General features: G+C 47.6%; 1 protein-coding gene across 2 annotated transcripts in view; it reads right to left on the reverse strand.

The window, feature by feature from the left end:
- The window catches only part of LOC138582426 (transmembrane protein 198-like), a 144794-nt gene that overhangs the window by 21937 nt on the left and 99709 nt on the right, over positions 1 to 23148 (reverse strand). The gene's annotated exons all lie outside the window — the stretch shown is intronic.

The following is a 23148-nucleotide window of genomic DNA, read 5'->3' on the forward strand; positions in this document are numbered from 1 at the left end:
TCTGGCCAGGCATAGAACGCGCGAAAGCAGGCCCAGAAAGGGCATGAGTTGGCACGTAAGAGGTCATAGTGGGTATCACGAGCACAGTACTGTTGCAGTTAAGTACAGAATGGGCATGCCAGAGACAAAACAAGTGTGAATGGGTACAGAAAATAAAATTTGAAGGCAGAGTAGGGCTCTAAGCAGGAATTGCCTTCAAGAAATTGCCTTCAAGCCGGAGAGCTGCTTTGGCTCCCTCCTTCCCCATGAATAAGCACCTTGCACCATTTTTCTCAAGTCAAAAGGCTGCACATCACTGCTACTCTAGGTAGCCAGACCAGCTCGCTCTAGATTCGCCTACTCTATTCCAACTCAAATCTGGGCATTTTTGAATCTGCCGTTTACTCCAATGGTGTCTTTTTACTGTATTTTTGGAATAGCAATTCTGGACCTTTTGAACCTGCTTTTTACTCTAATGGTGTCATTTTGACTGATTCTTGTAATTCAAATCCTCTTGTTCTAAACCCTCAAATTGTGCTAAATGCTTTGCCTTTCCACTGAATTGGAGATTTCTAATCTGAGTGCCATTTGTAATACAGCTGTGTCAACTGCTATGCCTTTCACTGCCTTCTATGGATGCTCATTTTTTCTGGCTGCGCCCCACATTTGATTGCTCAATTGTTTATGCTTCCTGCTGCATTTTTGTAACCTAGGCCCTATCCCCGATTATCCTTTTTCTTACCATTCCTTCTATTGCATTTGAGTCTTCATCACTTGGCCTGCTGCTAGGCCACCTGGTGAGTTCCTTATGCTTTGTGCAGTCCTTCTGTCTGCTCTCTGCCCCCCCTCCTGTAACTATGGTGCTCGCTATCTCTCCTATCTACTCTATTTGCTACTCTATCACCTTTCCTACCCCTCTTGAAGCCTGGAAGGGAATAAATGCAAGAAAGCATGCCTGGGTCCAATCCAGGCTTGCCCATTGCCAACACCTACATCAATGCTTCCTGTGGGCAGACTATTACTGAAATCCTCTTTACTGACACACATATGGTCTCTATCCTCTCCCCTTTTTCCTCCTCTCCCATTTATGGTGATCCCAGGTGTGAAGGTCTCTTGGCACACTTCCCATCTTCTAAGTGCATCATTAATGTCTATCAGAAGAACAAGTTACTTACCCCATGTAACGTTCTTTCGACTGGATGTTCCTCCCACGTATTCCTCATCTTTGATATTCGATATCCTGCTTCAGCTGCTTCGGAAAAGAAATGTCGGCAGACGCGATGTACGTCGCTGGCTTCGACTTGATGTCCCCCGAAGCTGTCCGTCTCGAGGATGATGACATCGATGGTAGATATAGCCCGTGCAGTGCACGTTGGCTTCAGTTCTGTTTTTTCCCACAGTAAAAATACCCACACAACTATGGGTTTGACCGCACTCAGAGCAAAAGCTGTAATAGCATGGGAAATTCTACTGAGGGGTAGGTGGGGAGGGCGATGAGGAATACTTGGGAGGAACATCCAGTCGAAAGAACGTTACCAGGGGTAAGTAACTTGTTCTTTGAATTGATTGTGTCCTCCCACATAGTCCTCATCTTTGATAGACTCCGAAAGCAGTATTTGATTTGGAGAAGGGAGTAGAAGTTCGTTTTTAATGGTTCTCATGAACTGAATGCAGGACTGCTTTTCCAAAGCTCCCATCTTGACCAAGGGAAGACTCCAGGCAGTAATGTTTTGTGAACGTGTGAATAGTAGACCACATTGCTGCTTCACAAATACTTTTTATCGGTACACCCATTTTCAGGGCTGTAGAGGTAGCCATGCCCCTGGTGGAATGGGCCATTAAACCTTCAGGATGATCCTTCCCTGCCAGTCTGTAACATTCAGAAATTGCCAGAATAATCCATCTGGATAAGGTCTGTTTTGTAACAGCATGACCCAGTTTGTGGCTCGTATAGCCAATGAAAAGTTGATCATTAATGCAGAATTTTTGATAGTCTAGATATATAAAAGTTCAGAGCTCTGTGAGGGTCCAACCTATGTAACCTCTCCTCCTTGCCAGGATGAGGTGGAGGATAGAAAGAAGGTAAAACAATGTTCTGTCCTACGAGAAAATCAGAAATGATTTCAGGTAAACATGAGGGTTTGACCCTCATAACAACCCTATCCTTATGGAAGATAGTAAAGGGTGGCTTGGACGAAAGTGCCTGCTACTCACTCGCTCTACGGGCTGAAGTTATAGCTACCAAGAAAATAGTTTTAAAGTTTAACAACCTTAAAGGACATGAATGTAAAGGTTCAAAGGATGCACACATTAGACATTTTAGAATCAGATTAAGGTCCCAAATTGGAACCTGGAAAGGAGATGGTGGGGGGGACGACACATTGGTGAGCCCCTTTAGAAATTGTGTCACCAGTGGAATCTTGAAATAAGAACATTCTTCAGGCGCACTTAAAGATGGATAGCACTGCCAAATAGCCTTCAATAGTTCCAACCTTGAGCCCCAGATTGGCTAGACTGGCTAGATTGGCTAAGATGGTAGAAAGGATAACACCTCAGGTGTTTTGCACAGAAAAGGGTCTACATTCTTGTCCCTGCACAAGTGGCAGAATTTGTTCCAACAGCAACGGTACAAGGACTTTATTGCTGGCCTTCTGGCTGAAAGCAAACTCTTCATTACGTCATCCAGGAGGTCCCAATCCTTGTATCTCAGCCTTTCTGAAACCATGCGTGAAAGCTGAGTGTCTTGACCTCTGGATGGAGAACCCGACCATGCTCTCGCGAGAGAAGGTCCTCTCTTTGTGGAAGACATATTGGAGGGCAGATGGGCATGTCTGGAAGGTCCGGATACCAAGTCCTCCCTAATCCGGGGCCATTAGGATCATGTTTTCGCCAAACTTTCTCAACCTCCTGATCACATGAGGAATGACAGGACTGGAGGCAACGCACACAGGAGTGGATATTCCCAGTCCACTACAAACGCGTCCCTTAGAGCTCCTCTTGGAGGAAATTCCCTAGAGCAGTACAGTTCGCACTTCCGGTCGACACTGGTGGCGAACAGATCCAAATGAGGGGTTCCCCAAAGGGTGAAGATCTCTTAAAAGACTTCCTGAGCTAGTTCCCACTCTCTGAGACTGTGCTCCACCTGCTCAGAGCATCCACCACAGTGTTCTCTTCTAGGTGAACTGCCGATAGAGGTTCCTTCTTCAATTTCCCAGTACCAGAGATGCATTGCCTCTCTGCACAGTGGTAGTGACCCTAAACTACCTCTCTTGTTGAGGTAGTACATGGCCACTGTGTTGTCCGTCATTATCAGAACATTCTTTCCCTACACAGAGGACAGGAAGGCCTTCAGCGCTAGTCCGATTGCCCTCAGCTCCAAAGGTTTGATATGTAGTTTGGACTCCAATGGAGACCAATGACCGCTGACTTTCAGATCGTTGGTGTGGGCTCCCCACCCCATGAGTCAGGCATCCGTCACTACTGTTATCTCCGGCCATGGTTGCCAAAAGGGTTCTCCCTTCAAAATGTTGTCCTCGCAGGACCACCACAGAAGATCCTATGCGACCCTACTTGGAACCTGAAGTAGGTCTGATATCTTTCCTGAGAACTGGGACCATTGAGTTCTGAGAGCCCATTGAAGTGACCCCATTTCTCAGGTGGCCCTCTGGCACCAGAAAGATGTGGGATGCCATGAGGCCAAACAACCTAAAAAATAAATAAATAAATAAATACATAAATAAATAAATAAATAAATAAAAAGCCGAGAGATACTGGACACTTTGAAATGTGGTGACAATCTGCAGAATGTCTTGAGCCGTCACCTCGGGTGGCAAGCTCTTTCCCAAGGATGTATCCAGAACAGCTCTGATGAATTGGAGTTTCTGAGAAGGTGTCATATGGGACTTCTTGTAATTGAGGGAGAAGCCCAGCATGTGAAGAGAGTGGCAGGTGACGATGAGATGATCCCGAACTTGTTCGGGAGAACGCACCCTGATCAGCCAATTGTCCATGTAGGGGTAGACATGAATCCCCCCTCTCCTGAGACTCACTGCCACAACCGCCATCAGTTTGGTGAAAACCCTTGGGGCGGAAGTCAGCCCGAATGGCAGAACTCAAAATTGATAATGAGAACCACCAACTGCGAACCTCAGGTATTTTCTAAGCTTGAGATGGATTGGCACGTGAAAATAAGCATCCTGAAGGTCCAATGACACCAACCAATCCTGGAGTTGAAGGGCCTGAAGGATCTGCGAAAGTGTGACCATCTTTAACTTGTTCAAGTATCTCAAGACCAAGATGGGTCTCAGTCCTCTGCCCTTTTTGGGTATTAGGAAATAAGGGGAATATCATCACTTGTTCCTCTGCGCTACAGGCACCGGCTCTATAGCGCCTTTCTCTAGAAGGGTTAAAATGTCCTGGAATCTGGAATCCTCAAAGAGTGGCTCCCCAGTGGATTGCTCTGAGGTCTCTGTATGAAAGGAAGGCAGTACCCATGGGCTATGGTTTCCAATGACCAGGCATCCAAAGTAATGTCTCGCCATTCTTCTATATGCCGAGACAGCCTGCCCCCCACCGGTGAACTATAACTCAAGACCTCAGAGAGGTTTTGAGGCAGTTGATACAGTTTCAGATGGTAAAGATGCCCCTGCCTGAGCTGGCTTCACACCTCTCCCTCGTCCACCATGAGGGAACTTTCTGTGGCCCCTTTGACCAGCCATTCCTCTCGCCCTTCCAACTGAGGAGTAGTAGCGAAAAATTCTACCCCTTCAAGGCGGTCCACTAGGTTGAAAAGGCTGAGGCTGCCTAATAGCAGTACCTAAAGATTTGGCTGCCGCCTTTGAGGTCTGCAACTTCCCAAGGCTCATCAGTCTTGTTACCAAAAAGGCGAGACCCGTCAAAGGGCATGTTGAGGAGTCTGGATTGCACATCCGGTACAAAAACCGAAATCCTCAACCACACAAACCTGCACATAACGGTGCTAGTAGCCAGGGCTCTGCTGATGCTGTCAGCAGAATCCAGACCTGACTGAAAAGACCCACACATGGCTTCTTTGCCGTCTCTAATTATGGCTAAGAACCTGTCTCTTTCATCCCCCTCAGGAATGTGCTCTGCCGCCATGGAAATGCAGTGCCAGAGAGTGAATGTAAATTTTGCAAGGGCACATGTGGAGTTGGCTGATTTGAGCGCATACCCCTGCAGAAAATCCCTTCCTTGCCCATCCATCTACTCTTTTGTCGTTCCTATCTGGAGGGTTGGTAGGGTAAGCTGCTTGGTTAGAAGTTGCGGTAGCTGCCTTTGCCATCAGACTCTGTGGAGTGCAGTGTTTAGACAGGTAGTCGGGTCACTACTGGAAGGGCAGTACTTCTTGGTCAGGTTTTCATTCACAGCCAGATTGGTTTGTGGCTCCCAATTCGCTGCCACCCTTTTTTTCAGAGCAATGTGGAAAGGTTATATAGGATCTGACTGAGGACCCTTATCCAGGATGTCAGTCAGATCATCCTGTTCAAATGGTAACGGAAGCCTACTCCACCCCATATATTCCACTACCTTAGATATGAGCTGCCTATATGACGCATCAGCATGCTCCCCAGCCTCTGGTCTTCCAAACTCTAGCTCAGGTGAAGTGTCCATCCCACTGGCCGTCTGCAGGTTGTCACAAAGGTCTTTCAACCTTCATTCCTCCGCTTTCTGGCACATTTGGCATAACAAATTGGAGGCTAAATGGTGCATCACTGTCCGAGGGTTAATTCTCCTCGTATATTGAGGCAAGGGACTTAAAATAATCCTTCCTAGGTAAAAGCACATATGTTTTCTTCAGGTATTAACGTTTTTATGAATAGTGGATTCGACGCTGTAGGAGCCGTTCAAACTGTTTTCAATGGCGCAATAGGTTTTAATGGGACGTTCAACGTCAATGGCGCAGCTGGCAATGATGGCACATCTGGCGTCGAAGGCGACGTCAATGGCTTGGCTGGCGTCGAAGGCACAGCCGGCATCGATGGTGTCAACAACCTCGACCTGTGTTTCTTATGTTTTTGGCTTGAGGGATCAGTCGATGACACGTCATCGACTCAAGGCCTCGACGGCTCTTGGTGAGGGTCAGGCCTTCGTCCCGGACTCATGGGTGTATAGGATTTAGTTCAAGCCCTTTCCTTAACGGCTTCTTTGAAAGGCGCAGTAGGAGCATGGCTTGCCATGGGTTTCTGCTTTTCAAATATTTTTAGCATTTCCGACCCATTCGACAGGAGTGGATTTTTTTGTTGGGCAAGATACCCTCTCAGGGTAGGTGTCCGCCCATGAAGTCAAAGACCTATGGTGCCTCTTTGTGGACTTATTCTATGAAGACGAGGAGTGGTGGGAGCCACACCTCGATATCAACATCTTAACTTTCTTCCTCCGAGGAGATTTGCCTCTCGACTAGTCGGTCGAAGGTTTTTTGGTCGGGGTAAATGATTTTGAGTTTCCATCTACCAGCAATTTTCCCTTTTTTCTCCTTCAGGGCCTTCCTGGTCATCGACTGGCACTTGGAGCAGGCTGAGGTCTTATGCTCCACCCCCCTCCCCCGAGACACCATAGACATATACGATGTGGATTGGTCAAAGACATCTTCTATTCACAATTGCGACACTTCTTGAACCCAGTCTTGGTAGTTGGTGTCGACGAAGAAGACATACTCGCATATGAATTAATGAAGTGTGCCTTATTTCTTGAAGCAATAGCAATCGCAGAAAAACAGAACTGAAGCCAATGGGTGCTGCGCGGGCTATATATACCTTAGATTCCATCATCCTCGAGACGCAGGCCTTCGAGGAACATCGAGTTGACGCCATAGACGCACATCACTCTCTGCCGAAAAAAAAAATTCAGAAGCTGGATATTGCATATCAAAGATGAGGAATACGTGGGAGGACACACTCCATTCGAATGGCACTATCATGGCCCAGGGCTGTCAGCGTAACCTCCTCCTTGACAGACATCTGCCATCTCTCAATAACTTCCTCCCTTCTCTTGCAATTCCTCTGGCTGCCACATCTATGTCCTCTTCGCCCCCAACGAAGGGTGTATCTTGACCCTGTACTCCCCCCCTGAAGACCTTTAAAGGTGTCAACCAGCTTCACCTAGCTACCCTCAATTCTCACTCTGCTGTCAAACACTCCTCTGACATCTGTTACCTCCTTGAAGACTTTGACCTAAACGTCCTCGCTGTCACTGAGACGTGGTTAAATGCCAGCTCTGTCCCTGTTTTGGACACTCTCATTCCAGAGGGCTAGAAAGATCCTCTCCAAGCCCAGGTCTAATCAGTTTGGAGGCGGAGTAGCCCTTGTCTACCCTGAATGGGTCCCTGCTTCCATCATATCCACTCAATCCTATTCCTCCTTTAAATGTTGTCTGCAAGCTTTGCATCTCTCCTACCCGCTTGCTCACTCTCGCTACCATCTATAGGTCTCCTGTGCTGACCACCCCCCTTACTTTCAGAGTGGGCTGATGACCTTGCCTGCTGTAAGCCGACCTCTTCCTCTAAGCTTCTCCTACTTGGAGACTTCAATATCCATCTGGATTCTCCCGATGCGGCCAGTCTGCACTTTTGCAACCTCTGCTACTGTCTCTCACCATTTTTCCCTCTTGCGCAACCCACTCAACCGGGCACACCTTGCATGTACTCATCACAGCTGATATCTCCCTCTCTAACCCTCTCACTGCTCCTCTCTCCTGGTCTGACCATTCTCTCCTCTCTTCCCATCAGGAGTTCCTGGGCTCCCCGGCTAAGCCTCTGCCCTCACTGCCAGTTTCCTTCATCATTCGACCGATGAAGCGAGTGTCAGTAGCTGCTTTAGCCGTCTCCTTCACTTCCCCCACTCCTACTATTCATTCTCACACGGATTCAGCTCTTGCTAACCTTCACCTCTCCATATCCAACACTCTTAACATCCTTGCCCCTGCCATGAGGATCTGTTTGATGCCCGCTTCCAAGTGCAATAGTTGGTATGATGTGGCTGACTTCGAGCACATCCTCTGACAAACTGGCCTGTTGCCTGCTCCAAAGGTAATACAGACTCCCTATCTGCTCCAGGAGACTGGTCCATATCCATTCCCGCATCCCTGTGGCCACAAACAACACAGCTGTACATTTCAAAATCTGAAAGGAACTTGCCAATCCTACTGCAGTTGCCACTTCACCTCTTCCCTCTAAGGCCCTCGGAATGGCATTGGCCACCCATTTCACAACCAAAACTCAAGACATCCTATCCTCTCTCTCCTATATGACCCTCCCCCCACTTGCATGCAGGCCTGCCCCCGCCCTTCCCTCTCGCTAACCACTGCTCTCCTCCTTCTTACCCATAGCACTGGATCAGGTCTCCAAGACAGTCAGCTCTATGAAAGTCTCCTCCAAACAAGTGCTTCCCAGCTCCTCTAGAACTATCAAGGACAACATTGCCTCTCTCGCTCCCTCCTTGGCTGAGTTCTGTTAACACTCTTTTACCAGTGGCTCCTTCCCTCACCCCTCAAGCACTCTCTTGTGCACCCCCTCCTAAGAAAGCAGTCTGCTGACCCTTCCTTCCAAGCTAACTACCGCCCTAACTCCACTATCCCCTTCTTGGGCAAGCACCTGAAGAAGTTAGTGATCTCCCAACTAATCCATCACACCAAATCTGTTGGCTGCCTTCATGAATACCAGTCTGGCTTCAAAGCAGCCAGAGGCACGCAAACTGCTCTCCTGAACAACCATGATGGATTGCTCTCAAATCAGCTCTCATTCCGCCCTTATTCTCCTCGATCTGCCCTCTGCCTTTGACACGGTCAATCATTCCACCCTCATAAATCGGTTCCATAATACTCTGGGCATCATGGACCGGGCACTGGATTGGTTGACCTTTTTCCTCTGGAATCAGCCCTCCAAAGTTCAACTGGGCCCCTTTCTCTCCTCTGTCTCACTCTCCACTTACAGCACCCCTCAGGGCTCCATCCTCTAGCCGTGGCTTTTCAACATTTACCTTGCCTCTCTTGCCCATTTGATCTCCACCTTCTCTCCTCATTTCCAGTATTATGCTGACGACACACAGCTCTCCTTTAACCTTCTCTTTGCTTCCTCCTGTTTTCCTTTCTCATTCCCGACTGTCTGCTATTCCGAAATGGTATGCTGCTAATGATCTCTGCCTTAACGCCAGTAAGACTGAGATCCTTCTCATTGGAACTCCTAATCCATCTCTCCCTCCTACACTCTGGTCACCCTCCTTGGGTCCTCTCCCCTCACCCGCGTGTGAGGTTAAAACGTGGGTGTCATCTTCAACTCCTCTCTCTGCTTCTCACCTCATATCGCTGACCTTGCCAAGAAAGCCCACTATCAGCTTCACCTCCTCAGAGGCATTCTCCCTTTCCTCACCTTCCCCCAGAGACTCAATGTCTCCAGAGCACTGGTTCTCTCAAGGCTTGATTACGGCAACAGCCTCTTCCTTAATTTGCCTCTTTCCTCACTCCGTCCACCCTCGTCATCTAATCCAGAATAGGACTGCAAGACTTATCCTTGGCCTCAAGCCCAGGGACTGCATCTCTTCAGCCCTAAAATCTCTCCACTGGCTCCTAGTGGTTGCAAAGATCAAATGCAAGACCCTCTGCATCATCCACAAGGCTTTCTGGGGCCTCGGACCTTGCTACATTCAACTCTCACTCCCTCTCTGAATTGAGCTGCATCTCCTTAAGTTTCAGAAGTTTCTCGAGACCTTCCTTTTCTCCTCCTCCTTCCATCTCCCCTCCCCTGCTAGTCCCCTCCTGCTCCTACAACTGAATGCCTCTCCGGGGTCAGGCCCTCCTTTGTCCAGTCTTCCCCTCTGACCCCTCCATACCAGCACTTGCCCTCGGGCACCCTTCCCTGACTAGCCTTCCTAGGCTTGTCCGTCCCTCTCCCATTTACCCCTACCCCTTGCTCCCCCTTGCGCTTGCCCTCTTGGGCACCCCTGAGCACTTGCCCAGCCCCTTGGGCCCCCGTTCCCTCCAGCACTTCTCCCTCCTTCACCCTCGCCCTCACCTGCCCCCTCCCCCTGCACTTCGATACTGCACTACTATTATACCCTACCACCCATAACGTACCCTAAGGTCAAGCACTGTCCTCTTACTAGTGATTCCAGCCTCCAATTCAACCAGGATTGGAGGGTCTGCCAACTCATCCCTAGCTCCAACTCTGTGGAACTTACTCCCTCCTTACATTCGACACACCCAAGTCTACATGGCCTTCTGTAAAGCTCTAAAAACCTGGCTTTTTCCATAAATCCTTGACTAGGGCCATCTAAGGCCGCCAAAACTTACCGGTATTATAGATTCATGAGTTCAATGAAATTAAATTGGAAAGTAATTACAGCAGGCCAACACGTGTTCCTAGGGCTACCAAGGGAAGGGACCACAGATACAGACCAATAAGACATCAAGGCGGATTTAGGAACTGTGAGACCACAGTTGGCAGCCTTACTGTCCTGCAGACTCTAAAATATGCATTTTCAGAATTTCCGCTTCCCAATAGTAATAGACAGGCGTAGCAGCCTCTCGTGCCATCAAGCTGATCATACCCATTCACTCCCTACTTTGCCCGACTTCACAACTAAGATACGAACCCTCCCAAGGCATCAAACTACCGGGTTCTACAATGCCTCTGTCCTGCTGGTCCTTTAGCACCACTGCCTCGGTAGGGCTACGTTGCTGCGAGATATATCCTGACCTATAATCAGTATCCTGCCAAGACCTACCCCGTAACCCACCATAAACTACATCCAGAGACCCGGAAAATGGGCTCTCCGACACATAATGCTGAGCCTAAGAATAAGAATAATGTCCCTCTGTGCAAATCATAACTTACTACGGTCCAACCTGTGATTCTACCTCAGAGTACCGCTACCGCGAAACATGAGGACGACCACATCCAGACCCTGAAGGCAACCAGGAACAGCGAGCTCCTAAGAGCACATAATCCACTCAAGACACTCACCTCTCCTACCGCTATGCTCACTCTCCACTTTACACCAACAATAGAGCGCAGCTATACCCCTCGATCAAATTTGGCCTAGCTGCACAGATACAAACAATACTCCATGAACACCTCAACATCCTGTTAGAACGCAGCTATAACCCACAAAATAAATGAATAAACAAACCACGGCCTAGCTTTCCACAAACATCCTACACAGGCCTAATGCCGTCAAAATGCAGCCTCTGAGACCCACCATCTGATTGCACACTTTCGACTGATCTCTCACTACCACCGCACCTAGTGTTAGGATGCAGCCACCATCATGCAAATCACACTGGCTGCACACATAGTGAGTGCACCCAAGCACTATATTCTACCCTACTCTTTCGACTGACATGGACTACGGTCCCCAAGGGCGTTCAACCTACAAGCGCTTTGAGATCATACCAATGATGTATAGGGTGCTATATAAATACCAAATAACAAATTACACAAACCGAATGTCACAAGTCCTAGTAAGACCGCTATTTTTTCCTCCTCTGTCCCCCACCACACCGTTTTGTCTTGTGGTGCCTGGAAACACTTCCTGCTGTATAGGCGCCATTGAAATGGTCAATAAATGTAAAAAAAAATAAAATCCTGAAAGCGCGAACAGGAGACATGCGCCAATTTTAAAAAGAGCAACCTAAGAAAGCAATACTTGCAGGGACATCAGGGGCCGCTCTCTGCTCAGGCAGGTAAACCATCACCTCACTGTCGAAGGCTATGGGTGTCCCAACGAGTATATATGACTCGTGGTTTGCAAACATGTTACTGTTAGGGTGTTCTCACAAATGAAAAGAGCAGCAAGTCAGTGTGCAAGATGAGCACCAGAGAGTTTCAGGCTTAATTCACTGCCGCAGACACATTTGCCAAATATAAAAATGTGTGCTCACCAAATCGGTCCTTTTATTTTATGCAAAGTAGCCGTTACTTCATCTTGGTGCTATTTATCCCCCTCCACTTTCTCTCAGGTGATTTCAGGGACAGCTGAAGATTTATGGAAGCTCATTTGAAAATGATGTCTGGTGACTCACCCTCCAGCACCCCGCCCCGACTTGACCGTCTCTAAAGCAGCTGTGTGGTGCATCGATTGCAATGGCGTTGCATTCTAATGCAAGCTCCAATGTGTGATTTGCTTAGGTTTATAATTGAAGGTGGAGCTGCAGACCATACGCCCCACCTTGAACTTCATTATTCTCCAAGCACATTCCCTACCCCACACCTAAGAGCTGAAAGCAGGGAATAACATATCAGTGAGAAACGAACACTTTGTTTTAGCTCGTCTGGGCCAGAAAGTGCACGTTTAAAGAGAAAATGGCTTCAGTTTGTGAAGATGGCTCCTTCTTTGAGAATATACGCACAGCATCAGACCCACCATTGTGCTACATTCTATGGTAAGATCCTCTATAAAGGAATAAGGGGGAGGTTGCATGTTATCACACGACAGGTGTGTTAGCCTCTGCACAACAGAGCAAAGGAAGGCAGCCAGCGGAGAGTTAAAAACCCTAAATGAACACTTCAAAAGGGCTATCAAACTGGCCCGAGAGGAGGTCTAGGTGCTTTATTTACAAAAGGATGGTTATTCACCAACTCACTGGGCCTCATTACAAGTTTGCCAGTACGGTAACAAGGGTGCCCGTAAGCTACGAGCAGACCTCGACGGATGCACCGGTACCATTCTTGAATGGTGCCGGTGCATCCGGCCTCCCCATTCCCATTGGCACTCAATGGGAATGGGGAGTAATAATTACCAGCACCCGGCAATGGGGATGTACCAGGTCCACCGAGGCTGTAATACCCTGGTACATCCCCATTGACCGGCATGGCTACTGCCAGGGTCACAATGACCCCCCACTGTCTTCTTTATATACCGGGTGAGAAAGGAATTTATTAACAGAATGAGCCGGAGAGAAATTGATTTACAGTATGCAGATTGGGTGAAAACAGGGCGATCTGAAAAAGGTTGGGTAACCCAAAAAACATGTTTGCCCGGTCTCATGATGTTTTATTTGTGGCAGGTGACCTTTGACTAAGGAAGCTGCCCTCCTTAAGTCCATACCCTGCACGTTGGCCACATACCCTCGTTATAGCCCTCCTTGACTTCGCATCCCACAGAAAACACTGAGGCACAGAATGGGGCTGAATGAACCAAGGGCAGAGAACACGCATTGGCAAGCTCAGGAAATGGGCAAACTAAAGGCACGAGGGGTGCAGGGATAGGTGTGAGCAGATAGAACAGGTTTCAACAAGCATGGAGGATTGTTGAACGAGTACCCGCTTCTTCTAAGGTGCAATGGGGTTCCTCGAGCAGCCCTGCAGGCGACCCTCTGTTACCATTAACATTACATACACTGCTGAAATGGCAGAGATTAAGATCAGTGTAGGCCGGGCCACATGGTCGGCAGCGCCGATAAAATGACCGTCTGTCGAACCACCGTCCGTCAAAGATCTGGTCTCGGCGGAGATGTGGAATGGCTGTCGAACGAGGGCTGGAGGTGATGTTAGTTAACAATAATTAACAAAATTGACCAAGGGTCGAGCAATGGCAATGTCTCTTAAAAGCTCCGCTTAAGGCGACCAGTATTATGTGCGGAAAAAAAACAATCTGAGGGACCTCGACGCGTGAGGGATTTTGGGTACACTACACATCACTATAGGGATAGTATTACAGACACGCCTATGTCGACGTCCCCTTTCGACTTTTAAAAAACAAGGTGCAATACTCTCCGGTGACCACTGGATGTCGGACTATATACACAGCATGTGATTCTAAGCAGATTACCAAACATCAGAAACACAATTTCAGTGTGCTTACGTGAACCCTGACAGTATGTCACTGCTGTCATTTTGTTTGGACACTGAGTATTTTGAGCACATTGGAAATTACACCCATCATTGAGCATAAACATAGTAATATTTTTGTTGTGAAGAGGGATCAGTAGGAGGCAGAAACGTATAGTCTATAATTGGCATGTGAAGTCCTGGATGAAATCATAGGCCAGACTTTAATTGATGCAGCATCTCAAGCCCCTTGGTAACCGAAGCATGGGAGGTGCCCAACCAAGCCTAGAAGCCCAATGGTTAAGGCTTCACCGGCCCCATGTTACCTGAAGCATGCAAGTGGTCCACCCAGGCCAAGAGAGTCAATGGTTAAGGCTTCTTGAGCACCATGGTACCTGAAACCAGCGTGTGGCCCACCCAGGCCTCGAAGGTCAATAATAAGGCTTCTCAAGCCCCATGTTACCTGAAGCATCAAAGGGGCTCACCCAGGCCTTGAGAGTCAATGGTTAAGGCTACTTGAGCACCATGGTACCTGAATAACGCGTGTGGTCCACGCAGGACTAGAGGGTCAATGGTCAATGCTTCTTGAGTCCCATGGAACCTGAAGCATGTGAGTGGTCCATGCAGGACTAGAAGGTCAATGGTTAAGGCTTCCCTAGTGCCATGGTACTTGAAGCATGCGAGTGGCCCACCCAGGCGTAGAAGCCCAATGGTTAAGGCTTCTTGAGCGCCATGGAACCTGTAGCATGGAAGTGGCCCACCTGGGCCTAGAGGATCAATGGTTAAGGCTTCTCAAGTCCCATGGAACCTGAAGCATGTGAGTGGCCCACCCGGGCCTAGAAGGTCAATGGTTAAGACTTCCCTAGTGCCATGGTACCTGAAGCATTAGAGTGGTTCTCGAAGGCGTAGAAGCCCAATGTTCAAGGCTTCTTGAGCCCCATGGAACCTGAAGCATGCGAGTGGTCCAAGCTGGCCGAGAAGCCCAATGGTTAAGGCTTCTCGGGCCCCATTGCACCTGAAGCATGCGAGTGGCCCACCCAGGCCTAGATGGTCAATGGTTAAGGCTTCTTGAGCCCTATGGAACCTGAAGCATGCTAGTGGCCCACCCAGGCCCAGAGGGTCAATGGTTAAGGCTTCTCGAGCCCCATGGTACCTGAAGCCCAGAAGTGGCCCATCCAGGCCTAGAAGGTCAAAGGTTAAGGCTTCTCGAGCCCCAGGAAACCTGAAGCATGCGAGTGGCCCACCCAGGCCTAGAAGCCCAATGGTTAAGGCTTCTCGAGACCCATGGTACCTGAAGCATGCAGGTGGTCCACGCGGGCCTACAGGATCAATGGTTAAGGTTTCTCAAGACCCATGGTACCTGAAGCATGCCAGCGGCCCACCTGAGCCGAGAGGATCAATGGTTAAGGTTTCTCAAGCCCCATGGTACCTGAAGCATGCGAGTGGCCCACCCAGACCTAGAAGCCCAATGGTTAAGGCCTCGAGAGCCACATGGTACCTGAAGCATGCGAGTGGCCCACCCAGGCCTAGAAGCCCAATGGTTAAGGCTTTTTGACCCCCATGGAACCTGAAGCATGCGATTGGCCCTCCCAGGGCTAGAGGGGCAATTGTTAAGGCTTCTCTAGCCCGATGAAACCTGAAGCATGTGAGTGGCCCACCCAGACCTAGAAGCCCAATGGTTAAGGCCTCTAGAGCCACATGGTACCTGAAGCATGCAAGTGGCCCACCCAGGCCTAGAAGCCCAATGGTTAAGGCTTTTTGACCCCCATGGTACCTGAAGCATGCAAGTGGCCCACCCAGGCCTAGAAGCCCAATGGTTAAGGCTTCTCGAGCCCCATGGTACCTGAAGCATGTGAGTGGCCCACCCAGGCCGAGAAGGTCAATGGGTAAGGCTTCTCTGGCCCCATGGCACCTGAAGCATGCGAGTGGCCGACCTAGGCTTAGAGAGTCAATGGTTAAGGTTTCTCAAGCCCCATGAAACCTGAGGCATGCGAGAGGCCCACCCAGGCCTAGAAGCCCAATGGTTAAGGCTTCTCAAGCCCCATTGAACCTGAAGCATGTGAGCGGTCGAAGCTGGCATAGAAGGTCAATGGTTAAGGCTTCCTGTGCCCCATAGAACCTGAAGCATGCGGGGGCCCACCCAGGCCTAGAGGATCAATGGTTAAGGCTTGTTGAGCCTCATGGTACCTGGCGCATGCGACTGGCCCACCAAGGCCGAGAGGGTCAATGGTTAAGACTTCTCGAGTCCCATGGAACCTCAAGCATCCAAGCGGCCCACCCAGGCATAGAAGGTCAATGGTTAAGGCTTCTCGAGTCCCATGGCACCTGTAGCATGTGAGTGGCCCACCCAGGCCTAGAAGCCCAATGGTTAAGGCTTCTCGAGCCCCATGGCACCTGAATCATGCGAGTGGCCCACCCAGGCCGAGAAGGTCAATGGTTAAGGCTTCTCGGGCCTCATGGCACCTAAAGCATGCGAGTGGCCGACCCAGGCTTAGAGAGTCAATGGTTAAGGTTTCTCAAGCCCCATGGTACCTGAAGCATGCGAGAGGCCCACCCAGGCCTAGAGGGTCAATGGTTAAGGATTCTCGAGCCCCATGGAACCTGAAGCACGCAAGCGGTCCACCCAGGCATAGAGGATCAATGGTTAAGGCCTCTCTAGTCCCAATGCATGAATTCGTTTTGCAAACGTCATCCGTCGGGATTGCTAAATAAAGGTTTTTGATTAGCAATCAAACTTAAATTCTTAGCATTTTTTTATATATTGAAAGAGAAAGTAATTGCAGCCAGACGTCCATAAACTACAATCGTGTGTGCAGTGTTTGTTTTATTAGTAAGTATTATATGGCATCATTCAGCTGCTGGTATATGTTGGTGTCAGGCAAACATGGCTGTCCCAGGCTACAGGTAGGAGCTAAACAGCCCCCAGTAAATTCAATCCCTGATTTTCTTTGAATGCTCCCACTAAAACACCTCCCACAAATATCAATGGGGAAAATCCAAAATCTTCATCTTGGTTTTTCCCTAAATACAAGTGTATGTGTTGAGGTTCAGAGTAGGTGCTGCCAAGTATTGATGCTTAAGAAAGAAATTGAGGTACTGCTTGTGCAGCGTGTACCCGCTAGGGACAAGAAGGTTCAGGCCAGATGTTAAGCTGTGGTCGTTTCTTGGAGAGAAGGCCGACCCGTGGGGCACCGGATAACCCCCCCATTACTCCTCCACAGGTCCATTCAACTTCTGCTCATACACACAAAGTACTAGGGGACAACTAGTGCACTCTCTATGAAGCACAGGGAAATGAACCATGCTGACTGCTCATTTCCCAACCTTCCACAAGACAAAAGTCGGAGCATCGTGGGGGCGACCCAATAACAAATGAGGACAGTTCCTCTAACACCATTGAGCATACCTCCCTAGATGTCCCCCTGTTTTGGCTCACATGTACTACATATTGTTTCTTGACCGTGTGTGTGTGCACATATATAGGATAAATTACTTACCGTAATCGTATTTCTGGTGCTTGTATCTGCTTAGATTTGCATGCTCTGCATATTACGACATCTAGTGAAAGTCCTGGAGTATTACAAGATTCGTTTTTTCGAAACTCGAAAAAGGACGTTGACAGGGCGTGTTAGTGTATGTCTGTATATATTTCTGAAGAAATTGTGCAAGGACAGCAACGCAGGGGGAATGCACTCAATGGAGTCCTGTTCTACGGAACGTGAAGTCTTTGATTTACAAACAAAAAACCTCCAAGTTAGTATAATGAAAATAGTTGCCAGCTTTAATTAATTCACAGGGGGAACAAAAAGGTAAAAGCATGGTACATTTCTAACGGCACGGTTTCTAACTATATATAAGAAAAATATGTTTATTCAGTTTAAAAAGGGCCCAGCATGGTGGAAGTCAGGGCAGTGCGTGCACAGAAACAGCAGCAGCACGAGCTCCACCAGGCACCATGGATTACCAAGGCAGCCATGAGGTCGCTGGCTGCATGGACTGCTGCTTTTTTTTAACTTAGGTTTCCTGTTCCCTGGCCAGCAAATCACTAGATGGCTAAAACGCTCACCACATCAAGCGAAGCAGACACTCCTGGAGCTGCAAATCAGTATACATTCTCCATAAAGTGCTATTTATGGCCAGTGCAAAGCAAGATCTATATCGCTGCCCAGGGCCACATTTACGAGAGTAGATTTGTCAGTGGTGAATGGAAGAAAGTCTACCTAATTTAGCGTTAAGGTTTGGGTGAGAAGAATTGAGGAGGGCTTTAGCGGTGGGCAGTCATAATGTCGACAGTCAAAATGTCGACAGTCAAAATTTCGAAAAATAAATGTCGAAAAAAAAAAATGTCGAAAAACAATAATGTCGACATTTTTTCTATATTATTTCGAAATTTGGTATTTATTGTATGAATAAATAATTAAATATATATAAATAAGATATGTTGAGTATGAGGAGTGGGGGGTGTGGGGGGGTGGCAGGGGGTCTTGGGTGAGAGGGGTTGGGGGGACATCCCCATAGTAAATGATACTCTTTTTATTTATTTAATTATTGAATAAATAAATAAATAAATATATAATTACTATGTGTTGAGAATGAGGGTGAGAGGGTGGTTGGGGGGTGTGGGGGGGTGGCAGGGGGGTGTTGGGTGAGGGGGGGTTGGGGGGACCCCCCCCATAGTATATTAAACTATTTTTGGTTATTTATTTATTGAAAAAATAAATAAATAAATATATAATTAGAATGTGTTGAGTATGAGGGGTGAGAGGGTGGTTGGGGGGTGTGGGGAGGTGGCAGGGGGGTGTTGGGTGAGGGGGGCTGGGGGGGACCCCCCCAATAGTAAATGATACTCTTTTTGGTTATTTATTTATTGAAAAAATAAATAAATAAATAAATAAATAAATAAATAAATAATTAGAATGTGTTGAGTATGAGGGGTGGGAGGGTGGTGGTGGGGGGTGTGGAGGGGGGTGGCAGGGGGGTGTTGGGTGAGGTGTTTAGTTCTAAGTGACATTTTTTTGTCGACATTTTTTTTTCTAAAAAATGACTTTTTACATTATAAGTATAGGATGTCGACATTTTTGTTTTCGACATTTTTTTTTCGACATTTTTGTTTGTCGACATTTTTTTTTCGACATTATGACTATAAACCGGGTTTTAGCATCTGGAAAGTCTACACACAAATCAAGTTGTCTAGTGAAAACTGTGCAATAGCCTCTTGTCCACTTCTTGAGGACTATCTGACGTATAATGTATATTTTCATTCTGTTACTATGACTTATCATTCACGTTTGGGAATAAAAAGCTATAATCATACTATTTTTATTTTTCTAGAAATATTTATTTAATATCTGTCAGGTGGTAGACTTTACCAGCCACAGTTGAGAAGATCTGCTGTGATGAGTCAAGGGGCAACATTGTGGACTGGGTTTAAATACTAGCTTCAACACGAGCTAAAGTGTGTGCCCTTGGGCAAAACAGCGTATACAGTCTAACCTTTTTTGGAAAAGCCTCGATAGTTTGTTTAGTTTTGGCTCATTCCTATTTAAGTGACCATTTCATATCAAAAAGTTAATGTGTCTCTTGTGACAATGTCGGGTAGGTTTAGTGAAGCATTTCCACGAATAATGATTTACTGTACAAGGTAGATTACCCACAGAGGAGCTGCTGCTTCTTGCCGGGTTTAACCAATCACATTACTAATCGTTTGAAGTAATGGCACCCCCGCAATTTGAGTTGCTCGGGCTTCAGATTTAAGACTGTGGATTTCAGAACTTTACTACACTGCACACTACTTCACGAGGTCTTTGTGTGCGCCACAAGCCTACCCAGGTAAGACAAAACGCGGCTGCGCTGGGACTCAGACAAAGAGAGGAAGTGGAGATAGCTCCCTCGCTGAACCTAAGTCAGAAGATCGTCTGTCTGTTTCCCCCCTGTCTTCACCCCTAATTGTACTGTTACAATTGCAGAATCGCCGTCAGGCCTATTTGCTATATCCCATACTGTTAAATGTATTTTATGCACTTACTCTGCCTGTGCAGACAATATTGTCTCAGATTTTCAAGGGCTCTGAGCGACTGTTAGTTCTGCGTGTTCCCACCCTCTTTGAGTGCTTTGAAACCCTTGCCTGTGTATAGGCTCTATATAAATAAACAATACCATACGCCAGCTTACAGCCAAAAGCCGCCAACTGGCTCCAGACGATAACACCTGTTTATGCTCATGGTCACGGTATTCAGCTATATTATAATGATAAGACATGTTATTTATAACGCGCTTAATACCCAGAGGTTTCTAAGCGCAGACCCGGGGATCAAACCTGTGTTGCGCCGTTTCGTCTTGCTTCCAGGGGGAGCACGTTGCCCGTGAACTATCCTCCCGAGAGGAATCCATGAAAATATAACAAACAAGTGTTTTCCGTGTTATTGCCAGTGAGATAGCTCAGTAAGTAAATGTTCTTACCACATATATCTAAGCATTAAACGGAAGTCTTAATCCTAGTGATGCCAACTCACCCTTTACTCATTATTTGCTATGCTGTCCCTTAGTTTTGAACTTTGAGTTGCAAAGTTTCCATTCCATATTTGATAAGTGGGGTGGGTATTTGGTGAATGGTCTTTCTCTTTCCGCCTGATGTATGCATTTTTTGTGTTTTGATTTGAGTACGTGATGTAAGTGAGATTGGTTCTTGTATGCTATTCCCGAAGGCGTCCGCATGCACACGAGCACCCTATTGTTACAGCGTCTAGGAAATCGTAGACCCGGCCCTGCTCAGGGATTGGGGAAAATGAGGCACTGCAAGGAAAACAAGATGAAACGAGGCAAAAAAGGTGGAAAAATAGGGAACTGTGAAGCAGAAAGAGGGGAGCAAAGGTGTGCAAATGCTTCTAAAGTAGAGAGATGTAACCAAAGGTGGAGACTGCTGAAGGAGGAGAGGCAAGGCACAGATCGTTTAGGGGGGTAGGAGGGTGAAACTAGGGCGTCAGTGAGATGGGGGTCATAATCTGGCACTCCTGAAATGGGAGAAGGGCAAATCGGGTACTTCGGAGAGGGGCATCTGCTACTCCTGACTGGGTACATGGAGAGGAGAGATGGGGAGGGTGCAATCCCAGGAACTGCCCACAGCAATAACTTTCAATATCAAAGGGAAAAGCAGAAACCTCTGAGCAGAGTCAGAGTATGTGCAGATCGAGCAGAGCGACTGCGCGGAACTTTTTTTGGTTCGCACCTTGCAGGGCCTATGGTTGGACTTTCGGTTTCGGAGATGCGTGCTGGCTGCCCTCCTACTAGTCGGGAAGAAAGAGTGAAGAGTGTTAAACTGCTCCTCCGCAATGGCAGATTTAAGGCAAAGGGCCCGCCGGGGAAAAATGACAGAGGGTCCCCAGGTGGGCGGGTCATGGAGGCGGAGCCTAGAATGGGCAGAGTTGCACAATGATGAACTTTAGGGACAAATACTCAATTTTTTAAAGTTGTTTTTTATTTTTTTACAGGTTTTCCGTGTTTGGCGGACTGACTCTAGCTAGAGACAGCTGGGCCTCCTCGACAAGTTTTGCTGTCAATAGTGAAAGATCAAGCCTGAAACTAATATTGGAAATGATAGGGTTCAAGGCAATGGGCAATAACATGGTCAATGGGAAGGGACACTACAGCAGGTGATATTACAGGATAATTATTGTGTGCCCGTCCCCGGTGTTCTTACCCCACACACATGAAATGTCATTGAACATCACACACTTAAAAGCAACACTTTTTGTGGGTACTGCTTGTGGCACTTGAAAGACCCCTTAAAGCGAAGCAACCCACCACCTCCAGATCTCCTCCAGCTCCACAGGGCCCCGCCACAGGGCAGTGAATGGAAATGGAGAGGGAATAAGGGCAGGATAGTGAGTGAGAAAAGTAGAGAAGGGCTGGTGACACAACACTGCTGGGGCAGGAGAGCGGAGAATGAAGGAGGGCAGAAGCGTGAGGGAGAGATTGAGAGTGAGGGAAGGCAGTAGATAAAGTGATTGAACAGAGCCAGTTGAGGGTAAAAGGGTGAACGGGTACAGAGAATGACTGAGGGCAGGAGGATGGGGCAGTAGTCAATGAGGGACCAGTGTGACGGAAAATTCAGGGTAAAGAGGATTAAAGGGAGGGGAAGAGAGAGCAGGGCATTCAGGAGTGCAAGGAGAATGGGGACTAAGTGTCAGGGAGAGAAGAAAAGTGAGGGAGGGTAGGAGAAAGGGAGAGAAGGGAGGCACATGAGTGAGGGATGGAGGGGCAGCAATTAAGTCAATGGAATGGCAAATGGTGTGACGTGGGTAAGGGAGTATGCGAGTAGCAGCAACATGAGGAAGACAGCAGTATCTTTATAACAAAGACCATTCGGGAGAAATGGAGAAAGAAAAATACAGGAGGATTAAGGGAATGAAGCAAGAACAGGGAACGACATAGCATTCAACAAGTGCAGGAAAGGAAAGGGTGGGATAGTAGAGAGGAAATTGCTAGTAATGGAAAAGAGGGGGCAAAAGAATGCTGTATAGGAGAAAAAGGGAGAGGAGTAAAAGGGGGCATATATGATATGCAGGTAGGCAGGTGGTTGCCCTTGCTGCCCATCTATACGCAGTCACAGCTTCGATAGATGAACAGGGGAACAGTTAAAATGCAACCACTTAGATAAGGTTGTACTGAAATGGGCCAAGAAAATCCACATGGTTGACGAAAATCCACTTTGTGCAAGTTCTCAGTGTTCACCTTATATAAAGTTGCCATCTAAACAAGCCCAGATAAAAGCCAAGGTCGGGGAAAAGGGCTGGGTGTGTCAGTAGGGTGGACAACCATCTCAAATTTTGCAGGACTGTCCCAATTGAATGTGCTGTGTCTCTCACACAGGCAGCTCTTGACAGGAATATGTCCTGACTTTTCTCCTCTGAAGCAGGAACAGATGTCCAAAGTCTTACCAGCTGCCAGTGTACGGAAGTACAGCACCTTTCCCACCAGGGACGTCATTTCACCAAAATGCCAGGGGTAGCGTAAGTGACATCACACAACCTTGACCCCTGATGATATCACAGGAAGTGCTGTCATTTGACCCCACCCTGAAGTGATATCGCGGGAAGCAATGGAACACGACCTCTCACCAGTTGACAAAACAGGAAGTGGCAACAAATAGCACTGTACACTACAAAAAATATGGTTACAATATCACTATAATGTGATGCACATTTCATACAAGAATGGATTGCCATATGTATTGTTAAGATCAGTGTGTATAAGCCTATATTACCAAAATGAATGAACGCAAGCAGACGTCCATGACCAAATGATAATGATGTGTTATTATATAACACTAACGCATAAGTGCTTTATATAGAAAAAAACCAATATAACCCAACCTGTGGTGGTACTAATTT

This window comes from Ambystoma mexicanum, chromosome 3q (assembly GCF_040938575.1).
Source record: "Ambystoma mexicanum isolate Mex_15411 chromosome 3q, UKY_AmexF1_1, whole genome shotgun sequence".
Taxonomy (NCBI): domain Eukaryota; kingdom Metazoa; phylum Chordata; class Amphibia; order Caudata; family Ambystomatidae; genus Ambystoma; species Ambystoma mexicanum.